Source organism: Heterocephalus glaber, unplaced genomic scaffold (genome assembly GCF_053883595.1).
Source record: "Heterocephalus glaber isolate CG9 unplaced genomic scaffold, H.glaber_assembly_v1.0 deba00001553, whole genome shotgun sequence".
NCBI lineage: Eukaryota > Metazoa > Chordata > Mammalia > Rodentia > Bathyergidae > Heterocephalus > Heterocephalus glaber.
Genome location: NW_028258344.1, coordinates 19,724,758 through 19,740,742, shown reverse-complemented (window position 1 = coordinate 19,740,742; position 15,985 = coordinate 19,724,758). Strand labels below are relative to the sequence as shown.

Below are 15,985 nucleotides of genomic sequence, written 5' to 3'. Positions count from 1 at the left end.
ATGGGCTTTTGAGTTAAGGACCTTAATTCATATTTAATGAAGAACATAGCTATGAAGTCAACCTTCCTTTGACTCAGTTTCCAATTGTATAATGTAGTTAACACCAAATAGTTATTGTAAGTGATTTAACATACATGCAACCCTTGATGCCCAGCATATAAAAACTATTTAACAAATGTTAACTAGTTACAGGTTAATGATAGTAGTAGTAGTGTGTGTGTATCAAATCAACAGGAACAAGGATAAGTACACAGAAATGTTAATATAAGTAGTCAAGAGACCAATCACAATATTTTTCTTAAGTGTGTTTGCCATGTGCCAGATTTTATGCTGAATAAATGTTATCTTAGTCTCAAACTGAGCAAGGTGATGCTCAGGTAAGTTGACTAATATGCCCAAAGCTCTACACACTTACAACCATCAAGTCTACTTGATTCTAAGCCAGTATGTGTTTATTTGTTTTCTGTTGTTTTTTTTTATTGTCCCAGATCATCTAAGTAGTAAGAACTTGAGAATTATTTTGCAAATGTGTTTTTAAAGTACCTCTAGCTTGCCAGTTTAATCTGTGAGAAAATGGCAAGTCCCCTGTTAGATTTTCATGGGTGTTCTGTACAATACTTAAGCAGCTTGTGAAACAATCTTGAAATAATTTCACAAAAGATGTACAAATATCATTCAGTAATGTGTATGAACATGTTTAAAACATAATCAATTATCAATTCATTTCTTACCTTTGGTAAGAGAACATTTTGGTAAAGACAAGCAGCACACTTGACAGTGCAATTATTTCAATTACTCAGGTTACAATCTTGTCTTTTTTTCCTTTTTTTAACCATGAAAAGAACCCATGATGGGTAAAATGAGTGAAAATTGTAAAACAGGAGGAAATGAAAATACTTCACAACTTCCAAAGTGAGAGGAGGAAGGAAGGGAGGAAAGGAAGCAAGGCTGGTTCCCAAATCATGAGGACACTTGGTGTGTAATTTTACTCCTGTTCCTCCAGCTGATTTGAAGTACAAGTTTCATGGCTGTGCTATGGAGAAAGAGGTCAGGAACCTGACCAGAAAAATGAAAACAGAATATATTAAACCGGAAGACTGTGCTAGGAAAAGCAAGCTCATAAGAGTTAAGTTAAGTTAAATTTAAAAAGAAAGAAATTGGCCCTGTTCTTTTTTCTCTTTATAAATTAACTAACAAATACATCTAATTTAATTTTATTCAGTGAGAATCAATTGAAAGGAGAACTAGAAGAAAATTCATAGAATCAAGAATATCCTCTGTAATATAGGAATTTGTCAACCATCATATAACTGTAGATTGTCATTTTCAAAGCACAGCTATGTACCCCATATTTATCAAAGCCTATTGTACCTTCTGCCAAATCTCAGAAAAACATAGCCCCTTGCTCTACTGAGAAAGTGTCTTCCTGGCTGTTGGCATGCCATTCCAGCTGTCACTCTTTCTTCACACTCAAAATCTCTCTCAATCTCTCTCTCTCTCTCTCTCTCTCTCTCTCTCTCTCTCTCTCTCTCTCTCTCTCTCTCTCTCTCCCTCTCTCCTCCTCCAGTGATAAAACATTGGCTCAAAACCCAAAAACCTATATTTTATATTAACTATTCATTTGAAAGAATTATCTAAACTCTAAAGCTCAATCATTAGCACCAATATTATCAGTCTATGGATATTTTTTAATAAAGAGTACTCATTAAAAATTTTCACAGCATGACACAGAAAGGTCTTTACACTTGCATTTCATTTTATTTTAAACTTACTTTCTATTACCTTTTCCTATGTTACTACATATTGGGGCCCCATAATCCAGCTTTTTATAGTTTGTATATGCTATTTCTATTTATGAATATGATATCATTTAGTTCCTTTTCTTAGCACCTCCTTGGTGGTCTAGTGGGTAGGATTAGTTCCTTTCTCTTGGTCATATCCTACCCTTTGTATAAGAATTCATGCAAGGAGAAAGTTTTTCCAAATTCCATATCTTGTAAAGGCACGTCTATAATATATATAGACTTCTTACAACCTAATAATAAAAAGACACATCAATTTAAATAGAGGAGGGGTGCACAGGTTTTGAAGAAAAATTCAGCAGAGAAAATTTTCAAATGTTACATAAGTTCATGAAAAGATACTCAGTATTGTCAGCCATGAGGAAAATACAAATTAACATTATATTTAGATACTTTATATGATTTAGAATATCTTAAATCCAAAGATTGGTCACAGCAAGAGTTGGTAAGAATGTGAAGAAAGTGGAACTCTCAAAAATTACTAGGAGAAATCTAAATGGTATACTACTCTGGAAATGAATATGATGCTTTCTTCCACATGACCCAGCCATTCTACTCCTAGGAAAGTGTATGAGACAAATGAAAATCCATGTCTGCACAAAGACTTTGTACAAGAACGTTCATAGCAGTTTTTCTTATAATAGACAAAGACCGTAGACAAGGCAACTGTTTTTCAACAGGTGAATAGAGAAATTATGGAGTATCTATACAATGCCATGCTATGCAGCAAAAACATGCTGAAAATTTAATATATGAACATGCAATAAAAGTAATGACTCTCAAACTATACTGAGAAAAATAAGACAAGAAAGAGTCCCATTCCCATGAATATAATATTTTAGAAAATGCAAACTAATTTACAGGATCAGGAAGTAGATCACTGATTGTCTCCAGGCAGGTGGGGTGGCCAGGAGGAACAAGAAAGAGAGTTTTTGTTTTGTTTTGTTTGTGGTACTGGAGATTGCACTTAGGGCCTTCACACTGAGTTACAACCCCAGCCCTTTCTATTTTTTATTATGAGACAAGGTCTTGCTAAATTGCTGAGGGGAGTCTCCAGCTTTTGATTCTCCTGCCTCAGCCTCTGAATAGCTGGGATTACAGGAGTGTACCACCAGCCTCACTAGGAAGGAGGATTTTAAAAAGAATTTAAAGAAACTTTTAGCATGTTGATACATTCACTCTTCATTCGGTGGTGGTTTCAAGTATATATACATATATGAATGTTATTTTAAAATTCTACACTTGTAATATATACTCTTTATTATATGTCAATTTTATTTTACATATCTAGGACTTCTGATAGACAAAAGATAAGGAATCTCAAAGAGATTATGCTAAATTTAAAAGAAAAGACACAAAAGCCTACACACTATGTAAGTCTATTTATATATTATTCTGCAAAAGGCAATAGTTGGAACAGAAATCAGATCAACTGTTTCCCAAAGAATAGTACAAGAGTCTGATGCCAAACAGCATGGGAATCTGAAGATGGGGGATGGAAATATGTTCTCTATCTTCACTGGGGCATACACTTGTCAAAATTTATTGACGTGTCTGCATAAAAGGGGCTTCTAGCCCAGCAGAATGAATCTACGTGCATGACAAGAAATTAAAAGCAAAGGGGAGAATCCAACGAAAAGAAAAAGTCATGACAATGACAACTCAATACATATCAGTTATAACCATCAATGTTAATGGTCTCAACTCAAAAGAAATAGACTGGCAGAATGAGTCAAGAAGCAAAATCCAACAATACACTACATACAAGAAACACACTTAATTCAAAAAGAAACTCATAGACTGAAAGTTAAAGGGTGGAAAACAATACTCCATGTGAAAAGAACCAAAAATAAAACAGGAGTAGCTATCCTCTTTGCAGACCAAGTGAATTTCAAACCCACAGTGATTAAGAGAGACAAAGAAGGACACTACATCCTTGTAAAGGGAACAATCCAAGAGGAAGAGATGACAATAATAAATATCTATGCACCAAACACTAGTGCACAAAACTATATAAAACAAATACTAATGGACATGAAGAGTCATATATGCACTAATACAATTGTAGTGGGGGACCTCAACACCCCACTGTCACAAATAGATAGATCAACTAGACAAAAAATAAGTAATGAAATACTAGAACTCAATAGAACTCTAAACAAATGAACTTAACACATGTTTACAGAGTGTTGCACCCCACAAAATCAGAATACACATTCTTCTCAGCTGCACATGGGTCATTCTCCAAAATAGACTGCATACTCACTCACAGAACATGTTGAAGTAAGTGCAAAGGAGCTGAAGTTATCCCCTGTATATTAGACCATAGTGTGATGAATTTGGATATCCATAGCAAAAGAAACTGCAAAAACTTCATAAACACGTGGAAACTGAACAACACACTTCTGAATAACCAATGGGTCACAGAGGAAATTAAAGAAGAAATCAGACAATTCTTTCAATTAAATGACAATGACAATACAACATATCGGAATTTATGGGACACAATGAAAGCAGTCTTACAAGGGAAATTCATAGCAGTAAATATTCATACTAGGAAAACAGAGAAAGTCCAATTAAACAACCTGATAATGAGCCTCAAGACCATAGAAAGGAAGAAATTATAAAGATCAGAGGAGAAATCAATGCAATGGAGACTAAGAGAACGATACAAAAAAAAAAAAAATCAATGAAGCCAAGAGTTGGTTCTTCAAAAGAATCAACAAAATTGACAAACCCTCAGCCAAAATTATCAGAAAAAGGAAAGAAAAGGCCCAAATCCATGCAATTAGGAAAGAAAAGGGTAAAATTACAACGGACCCAGCAGAAATCCAGAGGATCATCAATACCTACTTCCAGTATATGCCAATAAGATGGAAAACAGAAGAAATGGACAGATTCCTAGACATGTATGAACTACCAAAGTTGAACGAAGAAGACCTAAAAATTCTAAACAACTCAATATCAATCAATGAAATTGAAAATGTAATTAAAAACCTACCAACTAAGAAAAGCCTGGGTCCTGATGGCTTCACTGCTGAATTTTACAAGACATTTAGAGAGGAACTACTGTCACTACTGTTTAAACTCTTCAACGAAATTTAAAGGGAAGTAATACTCCCAAATTCATTCCTGGAAACAACCATCACCTTGATCCCCAAAGCAGAGAAAGACCCAACTGAAAAAGAGAACGATAGGCCAATCTCACTAATGAACATAGATGCAAAAATCCTTAATAAGATACTGGAAAATAGGATGCAGAAGATCATCAAGAAGATCATACACCCTGATCAAGTGGGATTTATCCAAGGGATGCAGGGATGGTTCAACATATGCAAATCTATCAATGTAATACACTATATCAATAGAGTCAAGGATGAAAACCATATGATCATCTCAATAGATGCAGAAAAAGCATTTGACAAAATCCAACACGCATTTATGATCAAAACCCTACAAAGAACTGGAATAGATTATCTCAACCTCAATCTGATCAAAGCCATCTATGAAAAACCAACAGCCAGTATCATACTAAATGGTCAAAAACTGAAATCCTTCACACTAACATCAGGAACAAGACAAGAATGTCCACTATCACCACTCCTATTCAATATAGTTTTGGAAACATTAGCCACAGCAATTAGACAAGAGAAAAGAAACAAAAGGAATAAAGGTAGGAAAGGAAGAACTCAAATTGTCATTATTTGCAGATGACATGATACTCTTTATAGAAGACCCCAAGAACTCCACCAAAAGTCTTCTAAACTTAATAACCAAATTCGATAAAGTACCTGGATAGAAGGTCAACACACAAAAATCAATAGTTTTCCTCCACATGAACAACAAACACACTGAGACAGAAATAGGGCAAACAATTCCTTTCACAATAGCATCCAAGAAACTGAAATACCTAGGAATCAACCTAATGAAAGAAATCAAAGACCTCTTCTCTGCAAAGTATGGCACTTTGAAAACAGAGATTGAAGATGGTATCAGAAAATGGAAAGACCTCCCTTGCTCCTGGGTAGGAAGAATAAACATAGTGAAAATGTCCATACTTCCAAAACTGCTATATAAATTTAATGCAATTCCAATTGAGATTCCAGCGGCATACTTCATGGACCTTGAGAAAACAATCCAAAAATTCATTTGGAACAAGAAGAGATCCAGAATAGCAAAAGCAATTCTAGGTAACAGAGACATGGCAGGGGTATTACAACCCCCAACTTGAAACTATACTACAAAGCTAGTGTGATAAAAACAGCATGGTACTGGCAAAGAAACGGACTTCAGGACCAGTGGAACAGATTAGAAGATGCAGAAACAATTCCAGACACACTCAACCACCTCATCTTTGACAAAGGAGCCAAACACCCTCACTGGAGGAAAGATAACCTCTTTAATAAATGGTGCTGGAGAACTTGGGTTTGAACTTGTCAAAGACTAAAACTAGACCTATATTTCTCATCATGCACTCAAATAAAATGAAATGAATTAAAGATCTAAATATTAAAACAGAAACACTGAAGCAGCTGGAACAGAGGTTAGGTAGAACTCTTGAAGACATTGGTGTAGAAAAAGATTTTATGAACAAAACCTCAGTTGCCTGTGAACTAACACAATCAACAAGTGTGATCTCTTCTGACTAAAAAGCTTCTGCACAGCAAGAGAAACCACCAGCAGTGTGAAGAGACAACCCAAAATGTAGGAAAAAATTTTCACCAGTGGTCCCTCAGACAAAGGTCTACTATCTCGAATCTATAAAGAACAAAAAGATCAGACCTCCCAAATTTAAAGACCCAATCCAAAAATGAGCTTCTGAAATGAACAGACATTTTTCACACAAAGAAGTAGAAATGGCAAATAAACATATGAAAAAATGTTCAACATCTCTGTTTATTCGAGAAATGCAAATGAAAACAACACTGAGATTCCACCTCACCCCACAAAGAATGGCTGCTATCAAGAAATCAACCAATAACAAATGCTGGTGGGGCTGTGGGGAAAGAGGAACCCTGCTCCACTACTGGTGGGACTGTAGACTGGTGCAACCACTGTGGAAATCAGTATGGAGATACTTCAAAGAACTAGTCCTGGAAGTTCCATTTGACCCAGCTATTCCCCTGCTGGATATCTTCCCCAAAGAATTAAAAGAATCATACCTCGGTGACATATGTGCACCCATGTTCATAGCAGCACAGTTTGTAATAGCTAAAACTTGGAAGCAGCCCAAATGCCCATCAACTGGAGACTGGATAAAGAAGATGTGTTTTTTTAATAAAATGGAGTACTACTCAGCTATCAAAAACAAGAAATTAGAGACATTTATTGCTAAATGGATGCACATTGAGGTGAAACTCTTAAGTGAAATAAATAGGACACATGTGTAAATACCGAATAGTTTCTCTAGTATGAGAAACTGAAAGTGTAAATAAGGACTAAAAGGTATAATAGATAACTAGATAACGTGAAATAGGAAGAAAAGGGGCAAAGGGGAAGGAGAAGTGGGAGGGGTAGGGGAAAGGAAAGAAGGGAATGGAATTAATATGAGAAAATGAAAAAATGGAAACAAAGTCTTTCTAAGTAGGGACGGATGGAGGGGTTGAAGGGAGGGCAGGGGAAGGGGGAAAAAATAAGAACCAAGAGAGTTTATGTAAAGGTGCAAATTTCCAATGATGAATGCCATTATATTGTGTAGCTAAAATGTACCAATAAAAGGATATACAGTTTTAAAAAACTGGGCTTCTAATGAATATAAATTATATATCAATAAACTTGACTTCAAGTCAAAGAATTCATAGCAAACTACTCCAGGAAATTAGTGGATCTTACATTAGGTTTCCATTGTACTCAACAGTTACAATTATCACAAGGAATAATAATTATCCAATAGGTATATCAAAACAGAGCTGAGTACCTTAGGATAAAATTATTTCTTAGTTATTTCTTTAATTCACAATATAGAATGTAGTGTTTGAAAACAAGTTTCTCAATAAATATTTTAATTATTTTATTAGTATTTCACTTTTCTTCTTTATTATACTCATTCAGTGAACATACCCTCATCCTGTTTCAACAAAATGCCCATCTGAAAAAGTGAGGGATCATAAATCTTCTTTCTTTTTTCCTGTTTTTTATTCCCCTTCTCAGCACTGGGGATTGAACCTAGGGCCTTCACACTGAACTACAGCTACAGAATTTTTCTCATTTTATTTTGACTTTATTTTTTATTTTGAGACAAAGTCTCACTAATTTGCTTAGTTGCCCAGGGTGAACTCAAGCTTGGGATTCTCCTCCACAGGCTTCTAATGAATATAAATTGCATATCAATAAACTTGACTTAACAACAAAGAAATCATAGTAAACTACTCCAGGAAATTAGTGGATCTTACATTAGGTTTCCATTAGTACTCAACAGTTACAACTATCACAGGGAATAATAATTATGTAATAAGTATATCCAAACAGACATAGATTATAGACATGGGATTATAGACTTTCACGCCCACATTTGACTGTAACAATAGCCTTTACCCTCAGAAATCTATCTGTCAATGAAGGGTCATCAAACACACAACCATACCCGTGATGAAGTTGGTAAGTACGATGACAGAGAAAGAATAAGATAAAATTGAATTGTTTTATTGGGACAGGGGGTCAGGAAAGATTTTAAAAGTGGTATCTGAGCAAAGACATGCAGGATAAATAGAAATTGGGTTGGATGTATGGAGGTAGGTAAGACTAAATGGTGGTTATTAAGAGTGCCCCAACTGATAAAAACAGCACATTTGAAGGCATAGAGGATAGTGCATTTGAAGAACAACAAAAAAGTTATTCTACCTAAATACTAAGGGATCTCAAGCAGAAAGAGATGAGTCTTGGAGTAGAAACCAAAGGCCGCATTAGAAAGGATTTAGTGAAGTGAAGGCACTTGAATCTTACACCAAGGGCCTTAAGAAGTCAACAAATGGTTTTAAATGGAGGGGAAAGACAAGGATTGGGTTCCCTTTCTGCATATCACTGTGCAACTTCAGGCACTGACTAGAGGTCAGGAGGACTAAGAAGAAAGAATGGTTAGTGGTTGTGAAAATTCTCATTAAAATCCTAATTATTTGCAAAAAATTAACCAAAAATAGGTACCCCCAAAATAGGTAAATAGTATTTTTCCTAAGTACCTACCCATCTGCTCAAATAATTGAAAAAAATTTAGTTTTGCAGTTTAAGACAAATTTTAGAGCATGAACAGCTTGTAGAAATACAATAATTGGAGTTAGCTATGGTAACACACATCTGTAATCCCAGCCTGGGAGGCTGAAATAGGAAGAGAACAAGTTTGAGCCTTGCTTGTCCAACTTAGTGACATAGTGATACCTCATCTCAGAAAAAACAAAAGGGTTCAAGATATAGTTCAGTGTGAAGGCCCTGAGTTCCATCTACATGGAAAGAGAAAGACAAAGGGGTGGGGGAAGAGAATGAAAAGAAAGAGAGAGAGAGAGAGAGAGAGTTGAAAAACTATAAATCTATAAAGAGTCTGATCAAATGAAAGCCTCCTGTAAAATCTTAAAGAATTGTTTTTAGGGTTCAGCTTCAACTCCTCACATTCCCCCTTCTTCCATATTCTACGGTCTCTAAATTCAGTTAAAAGATTTTCAAAACATCTGTAGATTCTCTGTGCTTCCCTTGTTCATCACCACTGTCCTGTTGTGAAAGGTTCCTATTCTCCCCCTCTCATTTGTCTCTCCCTCTTGAAACTGTCCTCCAAAGTGCTGCTAATTAATCTTTACAAGCAAGAAATCAAACACCAGCCTACTTAAAGACTTTTGCAAGCTTCCTATTGCCAAGCACAAGTGGCTAAGGTCCCTCTCACCCATCTTTACCATCAGCCAACTTTGGGGCAGTGTTCCTCAAACACTTCTTATTGCTACAGGTCCCACCCAAGTGCAACCTGCATGGCCTCAAATGCCTCCCTGACTCTTTGCTACCTCACATGTTCTAATCAGAAAAAAATTAACTCCTCCATTAAAATTCTGTGGCCTACTCAAGCTACAAGTATCCTTTGTGCTTCTGTGTTTTCCACAGTATTATTTATGCTAATTATCACCATATATATATATATATATATATATGTATTCCAGACCATTGTGTGTTTGTCTTCCCAAGGAAACTATTTGTGTTTGAGGGTGAGGAAATTGCTTTATTTATATCTGCCTTCCAGATACCCGGTACAATCCCTGTAACTTAATTCCTGGTAAAAATATGTATCATTTCTATTTGTAACATATTACCATGACATCTGAAATAAGAAAGTGCTCAAATAATCAAAAAATTTCAGATTTTGCAACACTTGGTCAGCATAAGCAATATACCATACAGTATGCAAGCCCAGAGGAACAATACTCAAAGACTCAAAGAATTTTTAAAAATTAAATTACCAGGTCCAGAAGATATCAGCCAACACTTTTAAAGATGAGGAAATACTGCCTAGTTATCTACGTTACCTTTTTGTTATATATATAAATGTGATTCTTCTATATTGAAATAGTGTTGAAAAAGTGCTTAAAATTCAACAACTAAAGTGTTTGATCTAAATAATATAAAAATTCATCCACTTAATACTTTGAGAGCAAAGACTATTATTCTCATTTTATAGCATTTTAAATTAAAGCACAGAATGTTAATAATATATTCTGGAACATATTACTGGCAGAGGACAGAGCTACAATTTGCACACAGGTCACAATAAATCCAGAGCTCACATTTTAAGTAACTGTACCATCCTCAGAGTGATTTTTCTCTACATTGCAGAGCTAAAAGGTCCATGAAGACGGGACAGTCTGTCTTATTCATCATTGTATATCATAGGCCTATTAGAGTGGCTGGCCAGGTTTCTAAGGGCCCATAAATTCTTAAATTCATAAGTCCCTTGTTTATATAAATATAATAATCTTGAGAGAGACCAAGTCAATAAAAACAGCTAAAATTTATTAAAAATTTACTGTAAGTCAAGCAGTGTTTTAAATGAATTCTATCATAACAACAGCAACAGAGAACACATATTGGGTACTCAATATATGCCAAGATTGTTCTAATTGTTTTTTATGGGTTAACATATCCAAATATCACACCAATTCAATGATAAGGAATTATAATTTCATGCATTTCAAAAATGAGAAAATTGATCTTCAAAGAGCTAACTTGCACAAGAACCTACACTCCATTTAGTAAATAAATGGGCAAGGATAAGAAACCTTTTCATCAGTCAACAAAGTCTGCTTTTAGCTTATATGCTACACAGATGCCCATGGAGTTTTCTTCCTCACAGGCCTTGATATTCCTCAAGATTATGAGTGTACAAAAAAGAAAACAAAAAAAAAGAACTCCCTAGGCATTCTCCAGAAAGCTATCTTGATCAAAAGAAAGGTGTTCACAGGAATACAATATCAGATCCTATCATATAATTCTACCACTTAAAGAGCATACTCTGTCACCTCGTATTAAAGTATAAGGTAGGAAGTATAGACAGGCAGATCTGCTCTCCCAGGTGTAACCAGTGAAAGGTGAAAGGGCAAGATAGTATTGAATTACAAAGTTACATAAGCATCCAAATACACACACACACACACACACACACACACACACACATTGCTCTTACAAATCATATATTAAAGGCAAGTGGTTGTTTGGTCTTAAACATTTTGTGACCTAGAAAAGTGGCTTGCCAAGGGAACACTCAGACAGAAGCCAAGAGACTTGGTTTGACCTGTGGGCTGTCAAAGTTTCAACCCACACTCTCCCTTAGTAGGGTACTCTTATGTGGTAACCACCTAACCACCTCATGACCACATGGAGCAGCAAGGGCTATTTTCTTGGCCTAGAGCTCCATGCCTGTGCTTGAATCCCCAGCTCTGTCCCATATAAAATGCGTGACCTTAGTCTCTGTTTCATTTTTCCCATTTATAAAAGAATATCAATATGAACTACATAGGATTCTTATGAGAAATAAAAATGAAAATGCATATAAATTGCTCAAAACACTTCCTAGCCCATACTGAGTATTAAATAAATATTAGTGCTACATGCAATGGTGGACATTTGCAATCCCAGTCCTTGAGAGGCTAAGGCCTGAGGATCATGAGTTTGAGGCTAGCCTTAGCTACATAGTGAGTTTAACATAAGGAAAGGTTATTTTAAAAAATCAAAACAGACTAACCATAAGGTGTATGTATATAATTGTAAAGAGCTTGTTCATATGAAATACTAAGTGATATCTGAAGTACTCCTTAGGTCTATGCATAAGTGGCAGGACCAATACCAATAGCTATAAGTCCCTACACTTGGTAAAGGAAGAAAGTGGCGAGGATAAACGCTGAACACCCACTTGTTGGGTTTCCTTTTAAAGAATTCAAAGCTACGATACCTCTTTTTAAAACCGTGCCTTCATCCCAGGAATGTGAGTCCTCTTTTATGAACATGGCAAAAACAATAATCAAGAACCACCAAATCGTAATAGCAACTACTAAACCAACAGTATTTCATACATTTGTAATATAGAAAGTTTCATTTATCACATACTAGTATCTCTAGCCATTTAGTACAGGGGCAGATGGTAACAAACGCTGGAGCATCTTTCAAAAGCTCAAAATACAATGACATTTTGAAACTTATTTCATTCCCTTTCCATTTTCAAAGCAAAATTCTCAAACACCCTAAGTCAGATGTTCCAGGACTGGCTTATATAACATTCAAATACTAAATGCTGACATTTGACTAATCGATTTTTCAACAATGAATTGGCTACATTTTAAATAGATCATTGTTATCCAGTGTTCCTGGCACTGAAAATATACTGTGGGTACTTAGGAAAATTCCTTGTAGTATCTTTCAAATTTAAAGTGAATCCTCCTTTGAGTCAACAATTCTCTTAGAATAAATGTTCAGCAGAACCCACAAAAAGATAGTCATAATATTATTTTCATAATACTAAGAAATTGCAAAAATCAAGAGAATGTTCAGGAGGACACTGGTTGGCTACATTGGACAGATCCATTGAAAAAAAGATCTTCTTCATATACCGACAGAGAATTAACTGGAACACACTAAATGAAAAATAAATTTCTAGACACTAGTATAATATGAAATATTATTCAATTTTTGAAACAATGAAAGAAAAATTTCTGTGATATACACATGGAGACTGGAGGGCCACAAGCTCAAATATCAAGAGAAGTGGAATGGAGAAGGAGATTCATTTGATAATTTACTAAAATTTTCATTTTTTTATATAAGCTAGTATTACTTCTGGAATTCATGGAAATAACAAAAATTTTCCAAATAAACGGGCACTCAAAAATAAGATTATTTCCATGATGTATAGTATTAACAAAATCTTAGCAACCTATGAATTAGTTTGTGTTTTCCAACTTGTGTATAACCACAATAGTAGAATAAAGTACCTGTAAAATCTTAAGAGACACACCTTTGAAAAAGGGCTGTACCTTCATAAAGCATGCTGAGAAAATCCCCAAATCTGTAGGCCCATAAATAGGACTTGAGAGAAACGGGAAGGAGAAGACAAATGGCTCTCAATTTCCAGTCTGTTTTGAAAAGTGAGTAATTTACCAGCACTCACTACCTCTTTCTCCTCTGCCTCTTCCTACCCCTCACAAAGTACCAGGGTGAAGCCAAGCACCCTTGGTCACTGACTTCAAACCCAAGATCAGGCGGGTGAGTGAGACTGTGCGCAGGAGATGACAATAGAGTTATGGTGAGAGGGTAGGGGCAGGGGGACGAATATGAGGCAGATGAATCATTTAATGATAAAAATACACGGAAGAGAGATTAAACTTAAAATGATCAGAAAAACAGGAGAAAGTAACTTAAAGAAAAGCCAGACTATACTGCTATCCATCAGGTGTTTAGTTTACAGGACACCTCATGAAGTTTTGGGTTTCTGTGTTCTGTATTCTTTAGCCCTTGAGCTTCCAGATTGTTTCTCCTGTCACAGAAGAGTGCTTTGACTGGATTTTCAGACAGCCTTAAAAGTTCAGAGCATCAGGTATGAATTGTTATATTCAGTTCTACGATCTTATCACGTGCTGTGCTGGCTTACTCCCGTTAGACACAGCATGATTAAAGCTTAACCTGCCTGTGGCTTAACTATGCTTCCCGAAGTACTCTTCTTCCCAAAGGAGCTGGGGTGGCTTAAATAAGATATAAGGTCCAGGTCCAACAGCATCACGGGAAGAGGACGATTTCCACAGTGTCTCGTGGCCAGAGAAGGGATGAAAATGGACTTGAGTTAAGGCCAAGGGGTAATGCGCCTGGGCCAAGCACCTCCCACACACACCTGCAAGGTCCAGGGACACTCATCTGTCCCAGCCTTGGCCAAAAGAACAAAAACAAAAACAAAAACAAAAAATCTAAACTCCACCAAGGCCCCCCAGAGACCTGGGAATCACGTGCCTCGAGACAGCGCCCAAAGCTCTCTCTGGACGACTCCGTTTCCGGTCCTGGATGAACGCCTTGCACATCTTCCACCCTCACCCGTTGCCTCCCCTCCAGCCCTCTCTTCCTCCCTCCACCCCAAGCCGCGAGAGGCCTGGGGATACTGGCTTTCAACACTGCCTGGCCTTAGGTGCAGCCGCCCGAGGAGGACGGACTCCTCTGGGCTGGGTCACTCACCTGCGGGCGCCGCTCCCGGAGCTCCCGCGTCGCAGTCAGCGGCGCCGCAGCCACCGCAGCGCCGGGCAGCGGGGTCCCCACCCACCCGGCAGCGGTGTCCGGCGCTGCACTTTTCCAACTCTGGGAAGTTTGCTGAAAGCCAGGAGGTGGGGAGTGGGGGAGGGGCTCGGGGAGAGGAGCTTTAAGGACTTTGTTGGTGGTGGTTTGTTGTTTGTTTGTTTGTTTGTTCCCGATCTCTAGAGAAGATTTTAGACCATATGCTGGGAGGATATTAGCTTTGCTCAATGGCGACAGGGCAGCGGCCTCTCACCGTCCGATCGATTTACTAAACAAACTGAAACGTGGGTGGGGATGTTAAACAGTAACCAGCAGCTTCAATGAAAACTGAAAGCAAGAGCGAGGCCGCCACCGCCTCGGCGCGTTCATTTCCCTGTTCCTGGGGCGCGGGGCCATCGGCGGGCGGGCGCGCAAACCCCGGGCCTGGCCTCCCTCGGCCCCGGGGGCTGGGCTGGGGGTCCCTGCGCCCGCCAGGAGCTTAGGGCCACACTGCACACGCTGAAATTTCGTTCATTGCGGAGCGCACCGAGTAGACTGTACCTGCCAGGGCTGACACCACCCCGGCCTCCCGCTCCCAGCCCCGCGCCGGGCCAGCGCTCGGGGTCACGCCTCATCCCAGGGTGTCAACCCCGGCTCCGGAAGTGCTGTGGGACAGGCGCTGGCAGGCAGAAACCCGCTGACCCTAGAATGTGGCTGCAATTGCGAGCCTGTGAGGTCCAGAAGAGGGCGGAAGTATCATTAAAGGGGATTAGACGAGCTCCTCGGGGCAGCTCGGTGACACACCCCTGGGGCACTGCGCGGCCGCTTCTTTACGCTGCACCTTGGGACTGAGGTTAAATTCTTCTCTCACGCTCGGAATTCACCTTCCTTTGCAACAGTGCTGGGGAGAGAAGGGAGACTGGCTTTCCTTTCCCGGCCATCTCAGCTACCTGTGGTTTTAGTCCTTATGCCTTCCCACTTGTGAATCTGATGAAAAACGTCCCTTCTCCATCTCATACCAAAGGGTCTTTCCGGAGCGGTCTTCACCTGAGTGATGCTCAGACTCGCCCTGCGTGCTCCGCTCACCTTGGTCAGACGCTGTTAACCAGGAATATAATCGGAGCTGCGGTTTTCAAAAAATCTCAGCAATTTAACTTAGTGTTTCAGGAATGAATGACTTCAGGTCAAACAAGTAATTATTCTACTGAGATAAATAGTTACTTAATCCGTAGGGTTTTTCTTTTCCAACCCAGGGTTTGGTTGTTATTTTAAGACTGTAATAACAAATCCAAAGAGATCACAGTACTGGGTGTTTTTTTCTTTTTCTTTTTAGATCGGGTTTACTAAACTTTCTCAGTTTCCTCCTTGAGAATTGCTGAAAGACTCTTAAAAGCAAGTTGTTGGCTGTTTTAGAAATTCGAACAATGGAGAGAGATCTTACACCATTTTCTTTAAATCGTGCTTCT

At 38.0% G+C, this 15,985-nt stretch overlaps 1 protein-coding gene across 1 annotated transcript in view; it reads right to left on the bottom strand.

Moving 5' to 3' along the window:
• Hnf4g (hepatocyte nuclear factor 4 gamma) overlaps window positions 1–14,911 on the bottom strand; it is a 136,903-nt gene extending 121,992 nt beyond the window's left edge. The window contains exon 1 of the mRNA XM_087190503.1: window positions 14,484–14,911. The gene's annotated coding sequence lies outside the window, so the exon portion shown is untranslated. The remainder of the gene's footprint in view (window positions 1–14,483) is intronic.
• Between the last annotated feature and the right edge of the window lie 1,074 nt (window positions 14,912–15,985).